Source organism: Puma concolor, chromosome B2 (assembly GCF_028749965.1).
Source record: "Puma concolor isolate L17-30 chromosome B2, mPumCon1.1.hap2, whole genome shotgun sequence".
NCBI lineage: Eukaryota > Metazoa > Chordata > Mammalia > Carnivora > Felidae > Puma > Puma concolor.
Genome location: NC_141671.1, coordinates 139,953,570 through 139,967,609, shown reverse-complemented (window position 1 = coordinate 139,967,609; position 14,040 = coordinate 139,953,570). Strand labels below are relative to the sequence as shown.

The window sequence follows — 14,040 nt, the reverse complement described above, 5'->3', positions numbered from 1 at the left end:
TCAAAATAGAAGAGGAGATAAAAAGTTTCCCAGACAGACAAAAATTAAAGGAGTTTGAGACCACTAAACCAGCCCTGCAAGAAATATTAAGGGGGACTCTCTGAGGGGACAAAAGATGAAAAAAAAAAAAAAAAAAATATATATATATATATATATATATATATATATATATATATATATAAATACCAAAAGCAACAAAAAAATTAGAAAGGACCAGAGAACACCACCAGAAACTCCAACTCTACAGGCAATGAATTCAAATCTTTCAGTACTCACTCTAAACCTCAATGGGCTCAATGCTCCAATCAAATGACATAGGGTAACAGAATGGATAAGAAAACAAGACCCATCTATATGCTGTTTACAAGAGACCCACTTTAGACCTAAAGACACCTTCAGATTGAAAATAAGGGGATAGAGAACCATCCATCATGCTAATGGTCAACTAAAGAAAGCTGGAGTAGCCATACTTCTATCAGACAATCTAGACTTTAAAATAAAGACTGTATCAAGAAATGCAGAAGGGCATTATATCATAATCAAGGGCTCTATCCACCAAGAAGACCTAACAATTGTAAACATTTATGTGCCAAATGTGGGAGAACCCAAATATATAAATCAATTAATCACAAACATAAAGAAATTCATCCATAGTAATACCATAATAGTAGGAGACTTCAACACCCCACTCACAACAATGGACAGATCATCTAATCAAAAAATCAATAGGGAAACAATGGCTTTGAATGACACATTGGACCACATGGACTTAACAGATATATTCAGAACATTTCAACCTAAAGCAGCAGAATATACATTCTTCTTCAGTGCACAGGGAGTGTTCTCCAGAATAGACCATATTCTAGGGCTGGGACACAAATCAGCCCTAAAGTAAGTACAAAAAGATCGAGATCATACCATGCATATTTTCAAAACACAATGCTATGAAACTCGAAATCAACCACAAGAAAAAATTTGGAAAGGTAACAAATACTTGTAGACTGAAGAACATCCTACTAAAGAATAAATGGGCTGGGGTGCCTGGGTGGCTCAGTCGGTTAAGCGGCTGACTTCGGCTCAGGTCATGATCTCGCAGTCCGTGAGTTCGAGCCCCGCGTCGGGCTCTGTGCTGACAGCTCAAGCCTGGAGCCTGTTTTGGATTCTGTGTCTCCCTCTCTCTGACCCTCCCCCATTCATGCTCTGTCTCTCTCTGTCTCAAAAATAAATAAATGTTAAAAAAAATTTTTTTTAAAAAAAAGAGAATGAATGGGCTAACCAAGCAGTTAAAGAAGAAATTAAAAAGTATATGGAAGTCAATGAGAATGATGGCACCACAACCCAAAACCTCTGGGACACAGTAAAGGCAGTCATAAGAAGAAGGTATATAGCAATCCAGGCCTTCCTAAAGAAGGAAGAAAGATCTCAGAGACACAACCTAACCTTACACCTTAAGAAGCTGGAAAAAGAACAGCAAATAAAACCCAAAACCAGCAGAAGACAGGAAATAATAAAGATTAGAGCAGAAATTAATGCCATCGAAACAAACAAACAAACAAACAAACAAAAAAAAAAAAACAGTAGAACAGATCAATGAAACCAGAAGCTGGTTCTTTGAAAGAATTAACAAAATTGATAAATCACTAGCCAGTTTGATCAAAAAGAAAAAGGAAAGGACCCAAATAAATAAAATCAAGAGTGAAAGAGGAGATATCACAACCAACAGAGCAGAAATGAAAACAATAATAAGAGAATATTATGAGCAATTATATGCCAATAAAATGGGCTATCTGGAAGAAACGGACAAATTCCTAGAAACATACGCACTACCAAAACTGAAACAGGAAGAAACAGAATATTTGAACAGACCCATAACCTGTAAGGAAATCGAATTAGTAATCAAAAATCTGCCAAAAGACAAGAGTCCAGGGCCAGATGGCTTTCCAGGGGAATTCTACCAAACATTTAAGGAAGAGTTATCACTTATTCTCTTGAAGCTGTTCCAAAAAATAGAAATGGAAGGAAAACTTCCAAACTCTTTCTATGAAGCCAGCATTACCTTGATTCCAAAACCAGACAGAAACCCCACTAAAAAGGAAACTATAGACAAATTTCCCCAATGAACATGGATGCAAAAATCCTCAACAAGATATTAGCCAACCAGCTCCAACAATACATTAAAAAAAATTATTCACCACGACCAAGTGGGATTTATACCTGGGATGCAGGGCTGGTTCAATATCCAGAAAACAATTAACGTGATTCATCACATCAAGAAAAAAAAGGACAAGAACCATAATATCCTCTCAATAGATGCAGGAAAGCATTTGACAAAATACAGCATCCTTTCTTGATAAAAACCCTCAAGAACATAAGGATAGAAGGAGCATACCTCGAGATGATAACAGCCATATACAAGCGACCCAATGCTAATATCATATCCTCAATGGGGAAAAACTGAGAGCTTTCCCCCTAAGGTCAGGAACAAGACAGGGATGTTCACTCTCGTCACTGTTATTCAACAGAGTACTGGAAGTCTTAGCCTCTGCAATCAGACAGCACAAAGAAATAAAAGGCATCCAAATCAGCCAGGAGGAGGTCAAACTTTCACTCTTCACAGATGACATGATACTCTATATGGAAAACCCAAAAGATTCCACCAAAAAACTGCTAGAACTGATTCATGAATTCAGCAAAGTTGCAGGATATAAAATCAGTGCACAGAAATTGGTTGCGTTCCTATACACCAACAATGAAGCAACAGAAAGAAAGAGAAATCAAGGAATCGATCCCATTTACAGTGGCACAAAAAAAACATAAAATACCTAGGAATAAATCTAACCAAAGAGGTGGAAAATCTATACACTGAAAACTATAGAAAGCTTATGAAAGAAATTGAAGAAGACACACACAAAAAAATGGAAAAATGATTCCATGCTCCTGGATAGGAAGAACAAATATTGTTAAAATGTCAATACTACCCAAAGCAATCTACATATACAACGCGATCCCTATCAAAGTAACACCAGCATTCTTCACAGAGCTAGCACAAACAATCCTAAAATTTGTATGGAACCAGAAAAGACCCCAAATAACCAAAGCAGTCTTCAAAAAGAAAACCAAAGCAGGAGGCATCACAATCCCAGACTTCAAACTATACTACAAAGCTGTAACCATCAAGACAGTATGGTACTGGCACAAGAACAGACACTCAGATCAATGGAACAGAATAGAGAACCCAGAAATGGACCCACAAACATATGGCCAACTAATCTTTGACAAAGCAGGAAACAATATCCAATGGAATAAGGACAGTCTCTTCAGCAAGTGGTGCTGGGCAAACTGGACAACGACATGCAGAAGAATGAACCTGGACCACTTTCTTACACCAGACACAAAAAGAAACTCAAAATGGATGAAAGACTTCAATGTAAGATAGGAAGCCATCAAAATCCTCGAGGAGAAAGCAGGCAAAAACCTCTTTGATCTTGCCCGCAGCAATTTCTTACTCAGCACGTCTCCAGAGGCAAGGGAAACAAAAGCAAAAATGAACTATTGGGACCTCATCAAAATAAAAGTATTCTGCACAGCGAAGGAAACAATCAGCAAAGTGAAAAGGCAACCGACAGAATGGGAGAAGATATTTGCAAATGACCTATCAGATAAAGGGTTAGTATCCAAAATCTATAAAGAACTTATCAAACTCAACACCCAAAAAACAAATAATCCAGTGAAGAAATGGGCAAAAGACATGAAAAGACACTTCTCCAAAGAAGACATCCAGATGGCCAACTGACACATGAAAAAAGGCTCCACATCACTCATAATCTCATCATCAGGAAAATACAAATCAAAATCACAATGAGATACCACCTCACACCTGTCAGAATGGCTAACGTTAACAATTCAGGCAACAACAGATCTTGGTGAGGATGCAGAGAAAGAGGATCTCTTTTGCATTGTTGGTGGGAATGCAAACTGGTGCAGCCATCCTGGAAAACAGTATGGAGGTTCCTCAAAAACTAAAAATAGAACTACCCTATGACCCAGCAATTGCACTACTAGGTGTTTATCCAAGGGATACAGGTGTGCTGTTTTGAAGTGATACATGCACCCCATGTTTATAGCAGCACTATCAATAATTTCCAAAGTATGGAAAGAGCCCAAGTGTCCATCAATGGATGAATGGATAAAGAAAATGTGGAATATATATATATATATATATATATATATATATATATATATATATACAAACATACACAATGGAGTATTACACAATGGAGTATTACTCGGCAATCAAAAAGAATGAAATCTTGCCATTTGCAACTACATGGATGGAACCGGAGGGTATTATGCTAAGTGAAATTAGTCAGTCAGAGAAAGACAAATATCATATGACTTCACTCATATGAGAACTTTAAGAGACAAAACAGATGAACATAAGGGAAGGGAAACAACAATAATATAAAAACAGGGAGGGGGACAAAACAGAAGAGACATAAATATGGAGAACAAACAGGGTTGCTGGAGGAGTTGTGGGTGGGGGGGATGGGCTAAATTGGTAAGGGGCATTAAGGAATCGACTGAAATCATTGCTTCAGTATATACTAACTAATTTGGATGTAAATTTTAAAAAATAAAAAATAAAGTTAAAAAAATTAACATTTAAATTTTTTTTCAACGTTTATTTATTTTTGGGACAGAGAGAGACAGAGCATGAACGGGGGAGGGGCAGAGAGAGAGGGAGACACAGAATCGGAAACAGGCTCCAGGCTCTGAGCCATCAGCCCAGAGCCTGACGCGGGGCTCGAACTCCCGGACCGCGAGATCGTGACCTGGCTAAAGTCGGACGCTTAACCGACTGTGCCACCCAGGCGCCCCAAAAAAATTAACATTTACAGTGAGGTGTCTAGGTGGTTCAGTTGGTTAGGTGTCCAACTGATGACTGGCTCAGGCATTGATCTCACAGTTTGTGGGTTCCAGCCTCCTGTCAGGTTCTGTGTGGACAGCTCAGAGCCTGGAGCCTGTTTCGGATTCTGTTTCTCCCTCTCTCTCTGCCCCTCCCTGGCTCGCACTGTCTGTCTCTCAAAAATAAATAAACATAAGAAAATTAAAAATAAATAAATAGTAAATAAAAATTAACATTTACAGAAACATTGTAAACATAAAGGTAGAATATATATATATATGCATATATATAGTAGTAAAATATAGCATAATATTCGCCATTCTAACCATTTTTAAACGTACAGTTCAGTGGCATTAATTACTTTCACAATGTTGTGTAACCATCACCACTATCTACTGTTCCCAGAACTTTTCTGTCACTCCATATAGTACTCATTAAACAATAATCCCTATGCTTTCCTCCTCCAACCCCTAGTAACTTCTAATCTACTTTCTGTCTCTATGCAGTTGCCCAATCTAGATATTTCATATAAATGGAATCAGACAATATTTTGTCATTTTGGGTCTGGTTTATTTCACTTAGTATAATGTTTCCAAGATTCACCCATGTTGCAGAATGTATCAAAATTTCATTCATTTTTATGACTGGATAATATTCCACCCTATGTATGTACTAAAATTTTGTTTACCCATTCATCTATTAAGAGACACTTGGCCTGTTTCCACCTTCTGGCTTTTGTGAATAATGCTGCAAATTATGTTGTCATACGAGTTTCTGAGCCCTTGTTTTCAAATCTTTGGGGTATATACACACAAGTGGAATTGCTGGGTCATTTGATAATTCTATATTTAACTTTTTGGGAACCATCAAATGTTTCCATAGTGGCTGCCTCATTTTTTATTCCCATTAACAATGTATGTGGGTTCCAATTTCTTTATATACTTATCAATGCTTGTTAGTCTATTTATTTACTATTATTTACTCATCCTATTTGGTGTAGTGTTTCATTATGATTTTGATCTACAATTCCCTAATGACTAATGCCGATTTATTTGTAAAAGCCACATTAAGTAAAAGTGTTAGCATTTCTGTTTCTAAATGCTCATTTCGGGTCTTTTATTTTCTAAAGTGATCTTTAAAACTTTGTATCCTTAGATCAATTTTTTAAATTTTCTTTATAGGAAAGAATAAATTTATTTGCATTTTTTTCCATTTGTAATACGTTCTAGAGCTAAATTCAACAATGTTTTGATGAAAATGTATGATTTTAATATTTCTTGATGTTTATTTACTTATTTTTAGAGACAGAGAGATAGAAAGAAAGCAGGGGAGGGGCAGAGAGAGAGGGAGACAGAGAATCCCAAGCAGGCCCCATGGCGTCAACACGTAACTCCATTCAGGGTTCAAACTCACATACCATGAGATCATGACCTAAGCCAAAATTAAGATTCAGAGGCTTAACAGACTGAGCCACCCAGGGGGCCCTGTTTTAATTTTTCTAGGTGCAAATATTCATGGAGCATTCCAAACCAAACTGGTAGCAGCAGAGAATACAGTCAATGTCCAGATATTACGAAGCTCTATTTTTTTAACGAAAGAGAGCAGGGGATGGCAGGGAGAGAGGGAAGGAGAGAATCCCAAGCAGGCCCCATGCTGTCAGTGCAGAGCCCAACTGGGGGCTTGATCTTACGAACCGGAAATCATAACCTGAGCCGAGATCAAGAGTCAGATGCTTAACAGATCGAACCACCCGGGTACCCCTGCTAAGCAATTTAATAAAAACTTCTTATTCATCTAATTTAAATAATCTAAAACACTCTTCTAGTTCTATGAGAGACTCTTTAAAAGATTATATAAATTACTTTCTCTGTGTATTGCCTTCTTGATCAAGTACATGCCTGCTTATTAAAAATGTAGCTCTGCTTTAAAATACCTTACGAATATCATCTGATCCACATGACTCTGTAAGATACAAATAAAAACATTTGTCTATCTTAATATTTAGTCCTTGTTCAAGCTCGTGCCTGTTTTCATATTATTATTTTATTCTTCTCAAAGTGTAAAACTTGGCATTTAATTTTTTTTTATTTATATATGAAATTTATTGTCAAATTGTTAAAAATAGGCATTTAATTTTTAAGAGCTGTTGGACATGACAAGAATTAATTATCATACTTTAAACATAAGTGCAGTGCTCTAAAAGTATGATATGTATAGTAGTTGGTAATTAAGCCATAAGTTAGACATCCAGTGGTTTTAAAGCATTAAATGTATTAAATTCTGTACATTGTTTGACATGCAGATTACCTGTTCCTAATAGGTAAAACTCCTTCCAAAGAATTTTTTATTTTCATAATTTATTCTTCATAAAAGTATATATCAGTTTGGTATTTCCTAATTTAATAATTCATACTAGTATAGAGAGAAAAATAACTCATGTATAAATACACTATGACTAAATTATATTCAATAGTTCAAAGACTTACACAAATATTTCTCCTTTCAATATCATTCTATTAAATATTCTAGAATTAATGTATGGAGTTGTCAAATCACTATGTAACTAGCATAACTTTTGGTGTCACCTATACTTCAGTTTAAGAAACAGTCTAAAATAAGGAGCAATGGAAGCTGTTCTGTTTTTTCTTCTTAAAATGAGCGTCACTTAGACAAAGGATCGCCACTTTAAGTTTTTTTCTCTTATCTGTTTCCCACAGACATGCTCACCAACAAACGTCTCCCACTCAGAAGCATGGAAATAGGCTGAAGATGTGAAAAGGATGTATGTCTGCGATACGGAAACAGGAGTGGGCTGCTTCATTTCTGTCTCCTTCTGGAGGATCAAACTGATACTAATCCTGCAAAACACACAGAGAAAAATCTCATTTTCCAAAACACACTCACACACAAGTCACTGGAGTAACAGCGGGAGGGATTCTTGAACAGCTCTAACTTCAAAAAAGGGGCGAGGGAGTCTTAACTGCTAACAGAATAGTCTAAAACATAATCAGTTATCAGTAGGTTGTAAGCATTCCTTGTCCAGGGGATCTTAATAATGCCCTTGACGAACAATTCTTCAAGGAATAAGGGGAAGTAACTGAGAGCACATTCACCATAAAGAAAAAAAATAAGCATAAATAGGTGACCTAAAGAATAAAATAGGGGCAAGCATCGTGATTTTGTGTCAACCAGCCTTATTTCTACAAAAGAGGAGAAAGATGTCTTGAGGCTACACAAACTTTTGAGTCCCTGGATAACAGGTATGGTCTTATTAACAACAATGTAAATAAACAACCACAAAAAACATGAACTTTGAGTAATGTTTGCCTAAAAGAAATGGTTAAATCACGTCTGGATCTGAGGGACCTCCTCCACCAAAAGGAATGACAAAACAATCTACAACCAGCTCTTTGGGTTCTTTTAAAGTCTGAGCTCATGAAGCAGAGTGGAATGTACCTAACTGTGCCCAGGAGAACTGTAACACCTAATTGACCTCTAACTGACACTCAGGAAAGGGTGTTCGCAGCCAGGAAGCTCCATCTCAATTCTTTCTGTGAAGTGTGACCACAAGCCCTGCAGAGCAAAAGCAGGAACCTCTCAAGCAAGAGCTCTTCATAATTTACTGCCTGCTAGCTGCAAAGAAGAAAGCGTTTAAGTGATAAAGGGATTCTGCTCCTCAGCCAAGTGCGGTGGGTATCGGAGAAATCGTAAGGAATATGTGGTTATGCGTGCACACACACACACACACACACACACACACACACCACACATCCTTCAAAAGCATATCTGACAGCAAGTGGCTGTGATAAGGAGTGGGCTGACTGCTAAATGTCTAAACCATTCTCTGCAAAGAGGAGTGCTTGGATTTTTTTTTTTTTTTTTTGATCAATCATAGGACATCTCCTGGAGTTCTCACTGGCCATAAAGAAAGTCAGAATAATGCTGTTTCTAAGCATCCATCATACACAGATACTTGTATCTTCTCTTGATAAATGGGCATAGGTATATTGAACAGGAATGTACCTAAATGTATTGTTGGGGTTTTTTAGATACAACATGAGTGGTAATGAATGTGCTAAGCTATATCTTTTACTGTATCCTATTTAATTTTATTATTTGATATTTCATATAAATACTCCTGGACCTACTATTCAAGGATTTGTTTTCATCCAGCTTCTCCAGCTTCTTGGAAAGAACCCCCTCCCCCCTCTTTAAAATATAAATAAAGTCGGCTCCCGGGTGGCTCAGTCGGCTGAGCATCCAACTCTTGATTTCGGCTCGGGTCATGATCCCAGGGTGTAGGATGGAGTCTTGCATTGGGCTACAATGAGCATGGAACCTGCTTAAGATTCACTCTCTTGGGGCGGCTGTGTGGCTCAGTTGGTCAAGCCTCAGACTTCTGCTCAGGTCAGGGTTGGTGGGGGTCCAGCCCCTCATGCTCTGCGGTGATGGCTCGGAACCTGCTTCGGATTCTCTGTCTCCTTCTCTCTGCCCTCCCCCGCTTGTGCGCATGCTCTCCTGTCTCTCCTCTCTCTCTCTCTCTCTCTCTCTCTCTCTCACACACACATTAAAAAAAAAAAGATTATCTCTCTCTCTGCCCCTTCCCCGCTCTTGCAATGACTCTCTAAAATAATAATAATAATAAATATAAATATAAATGAAAAATGTGTCAACGTTCCTTTCCCATCAGGACAGGAAATGTGATACTTCCACTAGGAATCCAGACTTCCTGGGACCCAAAAGAAAAATCTCACGTTGGTCTTGGTGGTGATTCTCGCTTGAGATGGTTGCTTAGTCACAGCGGCAGGTTTCTCAGCTCTTCACGGTGTCTCAACATAACTTTTTTCAGATTCTTGCATCTCCATTGAGCATAAACGGCTCTCTTAATTCTTCAGCGCACAGTTAAAATAAGTCTGCAGTTTTAACAAAACCTTATTAATCTGATCCTCTAGCAGAGTCAGTGACCTCAAAACTCAGAGAAGAATGGCCCAGGGAACACTAAACAAATGCCTGATAATCATTAAAAATGGAATTAATAGTGTACACCTGAAATTAATATAACCCTGTATGGTAGAGACACTGGAATTAAATTTTTAAAAAATTTTCATGTTTATTTTTTTGAGAGTGGGAGAGGGAGACAGAGCATGAGTAGGGGAGAGGCAGAGAATGAGGGAGACACAGAATCCGAAGCAGGCTCCAGGCTCTGAGCTGTGAGCACAGAGCCCAACGCGGGGCTCAAACTCACAAACCGTGAGATCATGACTGGAGCCGAAGTCGTATACTTAACCAACGGAGCCACCCAGGCGACCCTAGAATTAAATTAAGAAAAAAAACCTAAAAAATTTTAAATTTAAATTTTTTTTTTCAAAGTTTATTTTATTTTTGGGACAGAGAGAGACAGAGCATGAACGGGGGAGGGGCAGAGAGAGAGGGAGACACAGAATCGGAAACAGGCTCCAGGCTCTGAGCCATCAGCCCAGAGCCTGATGCGGGGCTCGAACTCCCAGACCGCGAGATCGTGACCTGGCTGAAGTCGGACGCTTAACCGACTGCGCCACCCAGGCACCCCAAAATTTTAAATTTAAAAAAACAATGAGACTGTGTGTTCGGGAGGCTGAGCTGGAGAGGCTAAAAATAAATAAATAAATAAATTGAATTAAAAGCTGTGCTGCCTCAGGCTTCCCTCTGGATTTAGTTCAGAAAAGGGAATTGTCCTAGACCTCTGTCCTTAGTGAAGGCTGAATTAACATTAAATAGTAACAACATAATGGCGATGAAAATCACCGTGGTCCTCTCTAGTTATGACATCAGCTGATGGGAGGAAGAAGCATATACCCCCTCAATAGCTCAGAAAGAGATACGCATGCCAGAGGATACATGATAAAGTCTAGGAAAATTTAGGGATCTGCCACCACAGGTTTCTAGGTGTCCAATGTTTACAATACTTCTTTTGGGTCCAAAATGCAATACATGCTGCTTTTATCTTTTATCTCCTACCACTAAGAGAGTCCCAACCGTTGGTGGCCTCTTTGGACTTTGGAAGAAACAGGCACTGCAATTTGGTGGCCTTCCCTGCTACGTTTGCCAAGTAACCCATAGAGCTGGCCATGTGGAGTGGGGTCAGTGCAGATGAAAACCCTAGAACTGGATTCAGCTGGGTCAGGCTTCTGGTCAGGCTTCTAAATGGTCTTTACGCGTCATTGTCCATTAACCTATTATGGCATAACCAACCATCCCAAGTCAAATTTGTACAATCACAGCGATCGTTTATTTAACTCACACATGTAAAATTTGAGCAGGACTCCATAGAGATAACGCATCTCTCTTCTTCAATGTCCAGGCCTAAGCTGACATGCCTGGAATGGCTGGGGGATTAGAACATCTGAGGACTCGCCAGGTGATCTCTCCATGCGGCCTCTTTATAGAATCATTCTATGTAGCCTGAGCTTCCCCCACAGCATGGCAGATCTGGGGTGGCCAAATTTCATGTATGCCTGCTCAGGGTTCCAAGTAGAATCTGTGAGGCCTCCAAGAGGCAAAGCTCAGAGTAGGCTGTGTGTCACTTCCGTCATAGGTTATTGATCAAGCAAGTTACAGATTCAAGGGTAAAGGATTAGAACACTTTTCAGGAAGTGTAGTAAAAAATATACAGCCATCTTTAACCTACGGCAATCATGGATCCGACAGTACTCAGATTATCTGTGACTGAACAGATTGCTGAACCAATCTTACCGTAGGCCTTAAATGTAAAAATCACAACGGGCAAAACCATGCCCCTCCTAACAAGTAACTGTTCACTTTTTGAGAAACAGTTTGGGGCTTGCTGCTAAGCTCTGATAGAGACTGACCACATGAATATGGGACACCAAGTAATCAAGAGACCCGAGCAGAACATCATCAAGTGAGTGACATCTGACCCACCAGCTGAAGAAAGTCATGCCCAACAGACATGCCAAGCGGAAGATGTCTATACTTTATCAGGCATAGACAGGTCCCAAGGACACAGTTAGTAACATGGCGGGGGATTCACATCCCAGGATGCCTGTTCTGCTACACATCACTTAGCCTCACAAACACCTGGGTCTCATTCAGAATTCCCTCTGACTTGAAAACTGAGAAGGAAAAACCCTAAGCCTGGTTTACAGATGGTTCCTCACGATATCCTGACGTCACACAAAATTGGATTATTGTGGCTCTACGTTTTCCACTAACGGTGGTCCTGAAGGACAGTGGGAATGAAAACTCATCCTCCGGGTGGGAAAAATTTCGAGCAACATATTCATTGTTGTGTTGTCTCAGGTGTGTGATTCTTACTATCAGAGGGAGATCAGAGTGCTGATGTATGGTTGGGGACAAGGAGAAGTATGCATTTTACTTAGGGAATCCTGCTGGATCCCTCCTATTGCACCCACACGTGGTTGAACAAGAGAAAGAAATAATTCAGCAACCTAGTACAAGCAGGATCATCAAGAGTTCAATCTCCCAGGAACAAAGTTCAAGTCACCCGTCAACTAAAGAAACCATCCAGTGAAGGTATTGGTTAAAAGCAAAGGACATGTAAAATGAGCAGTTAAGAAAGAAATTATTATATATCATATATGACCTTGTGAACAGGTTTATAAACGAGGGCTAGTGATCACCCACATTTTTCCATCGTACTATTATATTTGTATTTGTATCGGATTCTGTTTTTTCTTTCCACTCTCCACTCTCACCAGTGATATTATACAGGATGTGTGGGTAATGATATCTTAGTGCAGAGATTATAGGATATCAAGATGCTGCTGAGTTACGAACTAAAAGAAGAATGAACATAAATCAGAAGTTAATGCAGAAACTGATGAGACTTTATGCTGTTGCTTTCAGAGAGAAGGTTGTTTTTGTTTGTGCAGGAATGGATCCATTATGTTAGACAGCAGCACTTTGAAGTTACTATGAGGTTATGTGGAACTTTAAATATCAAAAGATGAAGAGGTGAATGTTGAAAAGCCAAAGGGGTGAACCAGGGAGAGAACTTACACAGGCTCACACAACACGAATTCCAGCTCCGCTCCACCCTGCTTGAGGGTACCTTCCTGCACTACAGTGTCTGGAAGTGAAAGTTGTATATTAACATACCAAAGGAAGAGAAACATTATTTCAATAGATGCAAAGTAACATTCTATAAAAATCAGCTTGTATTCATGATTGTTTCAAAGCTCTTAACAACAAGAAATAAAAGGTGATTCCCTTAACCAGATAAAAGAATTTTCCAGCCATGGTAGCAAAAGTCATCTCATATTGAAATATATGTGCATTTCCACTATCACTTATGATGCTCCAAGCTAACACAATAAAAAGAAAAAACAAATGAAATATAAATATGAAGTAAAACAGAAAAATGTGTCATTGTTTGCAGATAATACATTTGTGTACCAAAAAAAAAAAAAAAAAAAAAAAAGTAACAAAAAAATCTTACAATATATCTAACACTTATTAAGCCCTTACTGTATCAGGCACTTTTCTAAGTTGTTTATTTACAAAAAGTAACTTAATAAAGAAGTTATTAGCAAAAATTATATTCTTTACCAAAAAATAAATACTTTGGATAAAATATTAAAATTTTTAACAGTTCAGCAAGTAGATACATGCATACACAACATACACAATAAAATAATGGTCCTGTAGGGGCACCTGGGTGTCTCAGTCGGTTAAGCTGCTGACTTCGGCTCAGGTCATGATCTTGCAGTCTGTGAGGTCGAGCCCCGCATCGGGGCTGTGCTGACAGCTCAGAGACTAGAGCCTGCTTTGGATTCTGTGTCTCCCTCTCTCTGCGCCTCTCCCTTGTCTCGCACTCTGTCTCTCTCTCTCTCTCAAAAATAATAAACATTAAAAAGATATATTTAAAATAATGGTCCTATAAATATTGGAATCTAAAAACAAAATATGAAATAAAAAAGTCTAGTTCCAGTAGAAATAAATGTACAAGTAGACTAGGAATAACCAAATTAATAATGAATAACACTTATGAGGAGAAAATACAAACAGAAAGATATACAAATGTCCCAAAAGAGAAGATCCAATATGGCATATATTTCACGTCTCTCCAAATGTGTCTGTAAATCAGTGTAATTCAAGTCAATGTACCAATAAGG

At 38.5% G+C, this 14,040-nt stretch overlaps 1 long non-coding RNA gene across 1 annotated transcript in view; it reads right to left on the bottom strand.

Annotated features, from left to right (window-relative positions):
* Nucleotides 1-10,007: 10,007 nt before the first annotated feature.
* Nucleotides 10,008-14,040, bottom strand: part of LOC112862376 (uncharacterized) — a 155,882-nt gene continuing 151,849 nt past the window's right edge. Inside the window, exons 7-8 of the long non-coding RNA XR_003223796.2 lie at nucleotides 12,926-12,995; nucleotides 10,008-10,215 (exon numbers count right to left, since the gene is read on the bottom strand). This is a non-coding gene — a long non-coding RNA (uncharacterized LOC112862376). The remainder of the gene's footprint in view (nucleotides 10,216-12,925; nucleotides 12,996-14,040) is intronic.